The sequence below is a fragment of the Sinocyclocheilus rhinocerous genome, unplaced genomic scaffold, assembly GCF_001515625.1.
Source record: "Sinocyclocheilus rhinocerous isolate Xijiao unplaced genomic scaffold, SAMN03320098_v1.1 scaffold681, whole genome shotgun sequence".
Taxonomy (NCBI): domain Eukaryota; kingdom Metazoa; phylum Chordata; class Actinopteri; order Cypriniformes; family Cyprinidae; genus Sinocyclocheilus; species Sinocyclocheilus rhinocerous.
Window position 1 is genome coordinate 1,265,294 of NW_015641029.1, and position 8,842 is coordinate 1,274,135.

General features: G+C 34.0%; 1 protein-coding gene and 1 long non-coding RNA gene across 7 annotated transcripts in view; one reads left to right on the forward strand and one right to left on the reverse strand.

The window, feature by feature from the left end:
* The window catches only part of LOC107754149 (RNA-binding protein 47-like), a 31,151-nt gene that overhangs the window by 14,239 nt on the left and 8,070 nt on the right, over positions 1-8,842 (reverse strand). For 3 of the 6 annotated variants that reach the window (XM_016570499.1, XM_016570498.1, XM_016570490.1), the window contains exon 3: positions 6,393-6,532. The exons of 1 other annotated variant lie outside the window; for it this stretch is intronic. The gene's annotated coding sequence lies outside the window, so the exon portion shown is untranslated. Of the gene's footprint in view, positions 1-6,388; positions 6,739-8,842 lie in introns of those variants that run through there. 2 more of the 6 variants (XM_016570492.1, XM_016570493.1) reach the window with 2 other exon arrangements.
* Positions 6,977-8,842, forward strand: part of LOC107754152 (uncharacterized) — a 16,377-nt gene continuing 14,511 nt past the window's right edge. The window contains exon 1 of the long non-coding RNA XR_001641549.1: positions 6,977-6,987. This is a non-coding gene — a long non-coding RNA (uncharacterized LOC107754152). The remainder of the gene's footprint in view (positions 6,988-8,842) is intronic.

Consider the following 8,842-nt stretch of genomic DNA (forward strand, 5'->3'; position numbering starts at 1 on the left):
CAAGAAACACAGGGTACATCCAACACTGGGAACGGCAGGAAACACATGAACATAACGAGTAGAACCGACAGAGACAGACTGCACAGACTAGGACTTAAATACAGGGGATGATTGGGGAAACACAGGTGTATGGGATGACTAATCAAAGCTAATTAACAAAACATGACCAAATAAGGGAACAGAAACAGGGGCAAAACATAACACAGACAGTCCATGATCCTGACATATAATTAATAAAAAATTCTTGTAATAAATGTAATTAATATTAACAGTCAATCATTTTAAGGTAAATCACTGGGGATAACAAAGACTTGAAAAGCATTTTTTAGGCCCTCATGTGTTTCTGGAAGTGAGATGTTTTGGAAGTTTCCTTGTTCCGTACAGATATAGCCTACAGAAAACAGCAGGAAGTGAAAATCAGTGGCAAGACAGAGAAAATGCACGATCGAGAGGGCAGAAAAAGATTATTCATTTTCCAGCCAACATCAGGTTCCATATCTCATTGTACCTGCCTGGCAATGGTTGACCTTTATAAGTATGTGTGCGTGTGTTCTTGGTGCAAGGAAACCTGAGGCAGCAGCAGGTGGATGATTAACCAGCACAAATCACTAGCTACACACACACACACACACAAAGAGTGCAACTCATTTCAACAAAATAGACAAATTCTCACATAAACTCTTTTCTGAAAATCTTAAAATATTCTAACATTTTTCAAACAAAATAATGCAAAACACAACATTTTAACACTTAGCAATAAATATTGCATTTGTTTACATTAGTTAACTACATTTATAAAACATATTACAATCTTAGTTAATGTTAATTTCAACATTTGAGAAATTCAAACTTGTGTTAAATGCCTTATACGAGTTACTACAAAAATATGTTAAATTTACTTGAAGAAAATGTGGAAACCGATTGCACAGTTTTTAAGTCTCCGTAGCTTAAAACGGAAGATTAAACCCATCTTGAGAATAATAGTATTTGAGATGTATTTAGTATTAAAGAACAATATAACACTGTTTTTAAATTGAATTCATATTTTTACTATTTAACCTTCATCATAAGTAATAATTAAATAAGATAATCGAAACTGCACGTTAGAATTTTCAGTGTACTAATACATTATTAAAATCAAAAGATGTATCTGTTAATATTATTTAATGGACCTGAGCTAACATTAATTAACAATGAACAGTTATATTTGTATTAAGTTAACTAGAATTAACAAATATCAATAAATACAGCAAAGACTGTTCTTGTTGTTATTGTTAATTGCTAATTTGAGAATGAGCCAAGGATATAAAATATAGTTGATTTCATATATTCCATAATGTCTTCCAAGAGTGTGTGTTAATTTGGACTCAAGTTATTAAATAAATCGCTTGTTACTAAATAACAAGTGGTAGAAATAAATGAGTTTATGGAATGAAGTGTGTTAATGAAGGAGGATCATTCTTGGAAAGTGTGAGGTTTTGTGTGTGCGATCACAATGGTTTTATATTATATAAGATACTGATTGACAGAAGTATCTGATCTTTGACTTCTTTAACACACAGGACAATATTTGACAATCAGCACATATAAACTCACACACACAGGTACACAGGAACACACACAAGGCTTTTGTAACCCGACAGATCAATTATTATCTCTTGGGTGAAACTCCTTCGATCTCAGTAAAAGAAAAGAGTGAAATGTAGAAGGGTAGAACAATACACACGCTGGCCTCCCAGAGTGCTGTACTGACAGCAAACACACACACATGCTGTACAGAGCAGGGTCACTGTGGCTTGGAAAATGGATCAGCACTGACATTTTGCATGATGGGAAAAAGTGTGAAGGAAATAACTTAGAGAAAATCATTCACTGAGATTTTAATCCTTTTTTTTTTGTTTTTGTTTACGTGTAATAACCATACATGTGTTTATACTCCAGTTTGAAAAGATTGTAGTATTGCTGTTATGCGGCTATGGTGTGAATTAACAACGAGGTTGTGATTTTGGCCTGGTTGCAAGATACATCCTTAAAAGTGCAAATATACACTCTCTCACAACAGATAATGAAGAGGCATTTGAGTCAGTAACAAATAAGAGTGTCCATGATAAAGAAAAAGGTAAAAAAATTTTTTTTTAAAAATTCTAGTTTGAAACACATTTGCCAAGTTTTGAAAAAGTTTAAATTTTTTAAAGAAAAGTTTCAATTTGATAACCATATTAAAAACTTGTGCAATCAAGTGCAAAGTAACATTTTTCTTACACCTTAAATACATAAGTGTACACATCTAAATAATGACTTCCTAAAAAGTTTTTAAAAATGTTTTTCAAGTTAAAATGTTTCTTTACAAATTCGTAAATATTATGCATTTTTGGGAAATTGCACCACATCAAATTTTACAACCTGAACTAAATTTGCTTTATAAAAAAATATCTGCAGTGTTTTTATCTATAATTTAGAAATTATATATAATTTGCTGTTTTATAAAATAAATTGTATATGTAATTTCCTGTTGTATGTTCACTGCATGTTGGTCACAGCAGACAACTTTGATTTAACAGACAAAAGTTTTTCAAATATTAATAAGCAGTGTAGCAGTTTTTGTAAATACATAATTTCCCCTATGAAATAATAAAAAGTATGCAAAAGTCATTTTTGACTTTATGCCCCCAAAACATCAAATTCTTTTTTAGTTAAGGAGTTAACTAATATATATATAATTTTCTCCATGTTTTTTGCATGTTTAAATATTAATAACCAGTGTAGCAGTTTTTGTATATGATTTTAACAAAAGATTTCTTAATGCTATCAGGACAGTTGTTTCACCAGACGTTTTTGACTTTATGCCCACAAAAATATCAAAATAATTTTTAGTTAAGGGATTAAAAACATGGTTATCATAAAAGATGCATATTTAAGTTACTGCATGCATGCCTTGCATTTTTATGTATTTTTGAATAAATTAATAGATGAGTCAGATGAGCACATCATATCATTGACCCATTTGTGTCTGTCTTTCTGTTTATGTGTAGATATTGGGCATCTCTTTAGTCATGTCAAGGACTCTTCAAACGATATACACATTATAGAGCAACCAAGAGAGCGAAGAAAAGCCCTCACATATGCACAAAAGCTCTGCTGGAGTGTCATTAAAGACTCTCAGGGGTAAAAGGTGGCTAAAAGACATGGGTGAGAGAGTGTTTGTGTGTTTTTTACTGTGTCTGAATGTTGGTGTGTCAGCAAGGTTTAGATTAACTCCTTTTACACTCAGCATCCATACAAGGTGACCAGTGCGTTAAGAGTCAAAGTTTGTTGCCATGGCCAACAGATAATCTGGTGAGTTAATGTTTATTGCTGAAGAGACTCTTAAAACCGCTCATTTAAAAAAATAAAAAAAACACTCACATGATGAACCGAAAAGTGCAGAACCTTTGTGTTCTTAGTGACTAAGCAAAAACTCTATAATGGTGTCCTATAATTATTAAACCTCGTCTCTGACAAACGTTGACCTTTGTGACACTTCATAATCAAGCAGATCATTAACATTAAGTTTCTCTAAACGAGGCTCCACAATTCTTTTTAATTTAACACACTCTCTATATTCTATATCGAATTTTTCGGTTGCCAATGGTCAGTATCTAGAGTTTAGCACAACAGAATGGCAATAGATGCAGATAATATGCTTTAATGATAGCGAAAGAAAACAACTACAGAAATTAAATGGATAATTTACACAATATTTACTTAAGGGGAGACACTGCAGGCAAAAACACTACTTTTTCATGCACCTGTCAAGTTTGAGATTTTGGGCTTTTTGGTTTTTCATAAAGTGTTTTTTCAGACAAGTGGAAAGAAAACATCCAAAATACACTGTTAAGTGTTTCTTTTATAGCACTTTATCTATTTGTGTCAATAGATTTCAATTACAATACATATTTTTAAAGGCTACGTAATAAAAACGTTTGACTCTAATATGTCAAAAAAAATTAAACAAGAATTTTGAAACTGACATCATCCAGTGTTTAGATTTTTGTACAAGACATTTATGCAAATTAGCGCATATTTAATTAAATAAAGATTTCATTAAATCTAAACCTAACATTTTAGAAAACTTGTAATACAAAAAATGTTTGCAATTACCAATGTAATCAATCAGCTGGGTAAGTAAGGCGATTTTTTACCCTATTCACCTGCAGTGTCTCACCTTAAAGTTCATGAAATTCAGCTTTCATTTTAAACAGATTATCCAGTGAAAAAGCTGCTGGTTGATTTTGAAAGTGACACAAGAGGGAACTACAACTTCTGTTAATCAGCCTAGCAGTTATAGTTATAGGCCAAAGTGGCCAAATGTTGTCCAACACAAATATGTGAGCATAGACTTACTTTAGCAGATACATTTTATTCTCACTGACTGTTCACTGGAACTCTGTGTAATGATGTGATCCAAACAGCGAGCTAATGCATCATCTGTTTGTCAACAACAATCGATATGAATACTGAAAGTGAAGAAATGTGAAAATATATGAGTGAATCACTTGAAAGCTGTCAAGAACAAAAATTAGATCTTAAGTTTTCATGACGTAAAAAAATCCTTGTATTCAGTGGTGAGAAAGATCTAAAAAGAATCAGCACGGAGAACTATCAGAGTTACAAGAAAAACTCAGTATTGAAAGGTATGTATATGGTCCTATAAATATGCTATGTGCATTGCAGATGAACGTCTGGATCACAGGAGATGAATTTACGATATTACGTAAAGAACACATTACGGTTTCTTAAAACAGAACACTGGCGTCAAACAATGTCAGACAGAGTGAGAGACGTGTGGACATGGTGACCATCATACCCACAACACCATTCTCAATTCCTGTAATCCTTAGTTTCAATTCTCTATGAAAACATGCTACAGTAAAACATTTATCCAGTCATTCATATAAAACACACACAATGATTTTGTTCTCATGACAAAAACAGGCATTAAATAACTCAAACAATCAGTGTTATTTTAGTATTATTATATACTCTTATAGTATTCATTAATATTTAGAATTTGTTTTTATTCATAATTTTTGTTTTGTAATTTTGTGGTTTTTATCTCTATTCAGCTTTAATTTATTTTATTTCAGTTTTAGTTAGTACTTCTACTTAAACTTTTTATATTTCAATTAGTAAGGCAACATTTCTAATTTTCACTTTTAAAAGTTTAAAAAAAATTTTTACCTAATATTTACGTTTTATTTTATTTCCGCTTTATTTCAATCAGTGAAAACAATGTTTATCAGTTTTATTTTTAGTTAACACTGCTAAACGTATTTTATTTCAATTAGTTACTAAGGGTACATTTCTAGTTTTTTTTTATTTTTTAAAGTTTTAAGTTTAAAAGTTAAAGTTTAAAGTAAACCTAATATATTTTATTTCAGTTATTTCAGATATTTAAATTTCAGTAGTTTTAGTTAACACAGCTAACAATCAATAACAAACAAGGAAAAAGGAAGTAAAAAACTAAAAATGATTAAGGTTAAGTGTATACACACACAATCAAACACAACATCACATATTAAGCATTTTTGCATACACACACACACATATCGAGTGGACAAATCACAAATGAACACATCTTCCCATAACCTAAAGCACTTCAATTCTTTTTACCATAACTACACTGCACACATTAGAGCATTGGGATGAACCACAAATGCTGATGACATCTTGAGGTTTCTTATCTTGCAGTCTGAACTCTTCACTCCTGAAGTTAATCTACTTACTGCAACACAATGTGACGAGGCCTGATCAAACACAATCTGCTGATACAGACACACACAGCTGATGATTTGCTCAAAAAAGGCCTCAAGTAAGCACATCACTGATGTCTCATCACTTTCACCTGATGATTTTTCGGTGAGAAATCTGCACACGGAGAATCGAGATATCTGCCACTGACTGGAGAAATACAGGAACCTTTCTGATAACAGTAACACGCACAGGTCTGGGCCCACCCTAACAGCAAACATAAGGCTGAAGAAGTCGAGTCCAAAGACCAACAACCAACGCAGCGAACTGTGACGCACAATTACATTTTACTCTATTTTACGCTCACTTGCATAAACACACAATGCTGCTAGTCAAATTACCTAAGATGCTATTTATATTTCAACAGTACATTTATATTTCAAAATCCTTACCATACAGCAAACAAATGTATCGTTTTCATTTTTTCAGTTCCCCTGAAGGTCATAAAAGGTCATTACAACATTGCCACTCAAAAAGAACACACAAGTAAACACCAATCATTTAAATAAAGCCTCAGCCAGAACTAAACAAGCAGAAAAAACACACATACTTCAGAATCCCAGCAGTCACAGTCACACAATGAAGAAACACAGGTTACCTGCCTTTTCAGGTGAATGAATGTGTGTCCGAGTGGCAGTGTAGCTGGTGTGTGTTTCACTCACAGTCACACACACACACTCAGGCCTTCTGTCTGTCTGGCGTCAGCGGCTAGCCTCTTCTCTCTCTCGCTCTCACACACAGTCTGTGGGGTAGAGAAGCAGAGTGTGTGATTGGAGGTGCAGTTGGTAAAAGAGTGTTTACTCAGTGCATGTGAGGGGTGGGGCAGAGCAAAGGTGCCCCCTCCTACACCTCTCTCCTATATTTCTTTCTTTCTTCCTTCCTTTTCCTTGTCACACCCAAGAACCCTTCTCTCCCGTTTTTTCTGGGAGCAAACGAGACGTCTGTGCGGGAGCGTGACTGCGTGCTGTGAGCTGTGAATGAGGTTGTCCATTGACTGAGCAAAAGTTCATTATAGGTGGCAACTGATTGAAAACTATTCAGTCTAACCTGAAATCAATTTCCTGAATTCCTGCATTCAAAAACATTTCAAGACAAACAGTTTGAAGATCAGCGGCCCTCATGCACATTCAAACCGGGAAAGGACTGTGAAATCTTCTCATTCCTGTTCCTAAGAAACAGGTACTTACACGTTACAGTGTGTTTTATGTTGCTTTAGTTACTTTGATAAGGTGGAAATCATTGATTCGCAGAAGGGAGTGCGTGCTGGAGTGAAACAGTATATAGAAACTGAGACAACCAAGACTGGCCATATAAAAAGAAAAAAAGAAAAATAAATACAGTCATGGCCAAAAATATCGGCACCCTTGGTAAATATGATCAAAGAGGGCTGTGAAAATTAATCTGCATTGTTAATCCTTTTGATCTTTTATTTACAAAATTCACAAAAATCTAACCTTTCGTTGGATAATAAGAATTTAAAATGGGGGGAAATATCATTATGAAATAAATGTTTTTCTTTAATACACATTGGCCACACCAATGTGTATTAGAGAAAAACATTTATTTCATAATGATATTTCCCCCCATTTTAAATTCTTATTATCCAACGAAAGGTTAGATTTTTGTGAATTTTGTAAATAAAAGATCAAAAGGATTAACAATGCAGATTAATTTTCACAGCCTTCTTTGATCATATTTATATTTCTGTGAAACAGGAAGCCATGGCTGGATAATTTCAAATGTGTGATTGTACACTGCCATTCAAAAGTTTGGGGACTGTAAGTTTGTTTGTTTATTTATTTATTTTTGAAAGAAATTAAAACTTTTATTCAACACGGATACATTAAACTGATCTAAAAAGACATTTATAATGTCATTTCTGTTTCAAATTAATGCTGCACTCTGTATTCATCAAAGAACCCTGAAAAAAGGGAATCATGGTTTCCACTGAAATATTAAGCAGCACAACTTTTCAGCTGATTTCAACTTTAATAATAATAAAGTGCATTTCTTGAGCACTAAATCAGATTTCTGAAGGACCATGTGACCCTGACAGTATTACTGTATTTTTGGGACAGAAAAAAACCCTCACTAACCCTTTTAAATTATGCTAAAAAGCAACACTTTCCTTTATAGCCCACATATTGGTTTGAAAACAAAGTTCATGGACATGTTATTTATCAACTACCCGATTATATTTTTCTGCAGAGTCAGCAAGATGTCATATGATGATGGTCACTTGTTACACATTTAGCTGTAACTACTAAACATGGGGGTGGAATGAGGGAGGGCAATGAGGGAAGAGCGACGGGGGACGTGCATAAACAGGAAATGATGGTGTGCTTAAGAGGCAAAACAATTTTTGTTTGAGGCGGTTGGCTGATCAGAAGAATCCTTAATAGCCACACAAAATAAACAAACACACACACACACACACACACACACAAAGGGGTGGCAAACCAGTTGGATGGATCCCTCAACTGTCTACAACAGTCTGTGCTCACAATGCTAGTGTACACACATTAATTCACAAGGAAACATTTCCGAAGTTTATCCCCACTCGCTGAAAATACAACCTTGAGATGTAAAATAGCACCATCAGATATTATCTTTTAAATCATTAGCAACATTATAAAACCTGGGCACATGATGCATTGTGGGTAGGCCATAAAGCAGGGTGAGGCTGTGTAGAGTCAACATACTTCGAGAGGGTGCAAAGTCTGCATTTATAACCTTATCAGTGCCCACTCTACACATCTAAAACCTTTAAATTCTAAATTCTTTATTGAGTTCAAGTTCTTCTTCTGTGCTTCCTCAAGATGGAGTGTGTTTGTTACAGAAAAAGAGGGACAAAGTATTAGATAAACATGAATGAAACGTATTAAATATATCCTCAAGGGACAGTTGGTAGAAGACGTGTGTGTGTGTGTGTGTGTGTGTGTGTGCCCTGAGGTAAAGTGAAACAGACAGGCCCTGACAGAGCACAGGATCCACAGATGTCTGACTGACAGATCTGTGAGCACTGTAACTGAGCCTTTGCTCTAGACGAGAC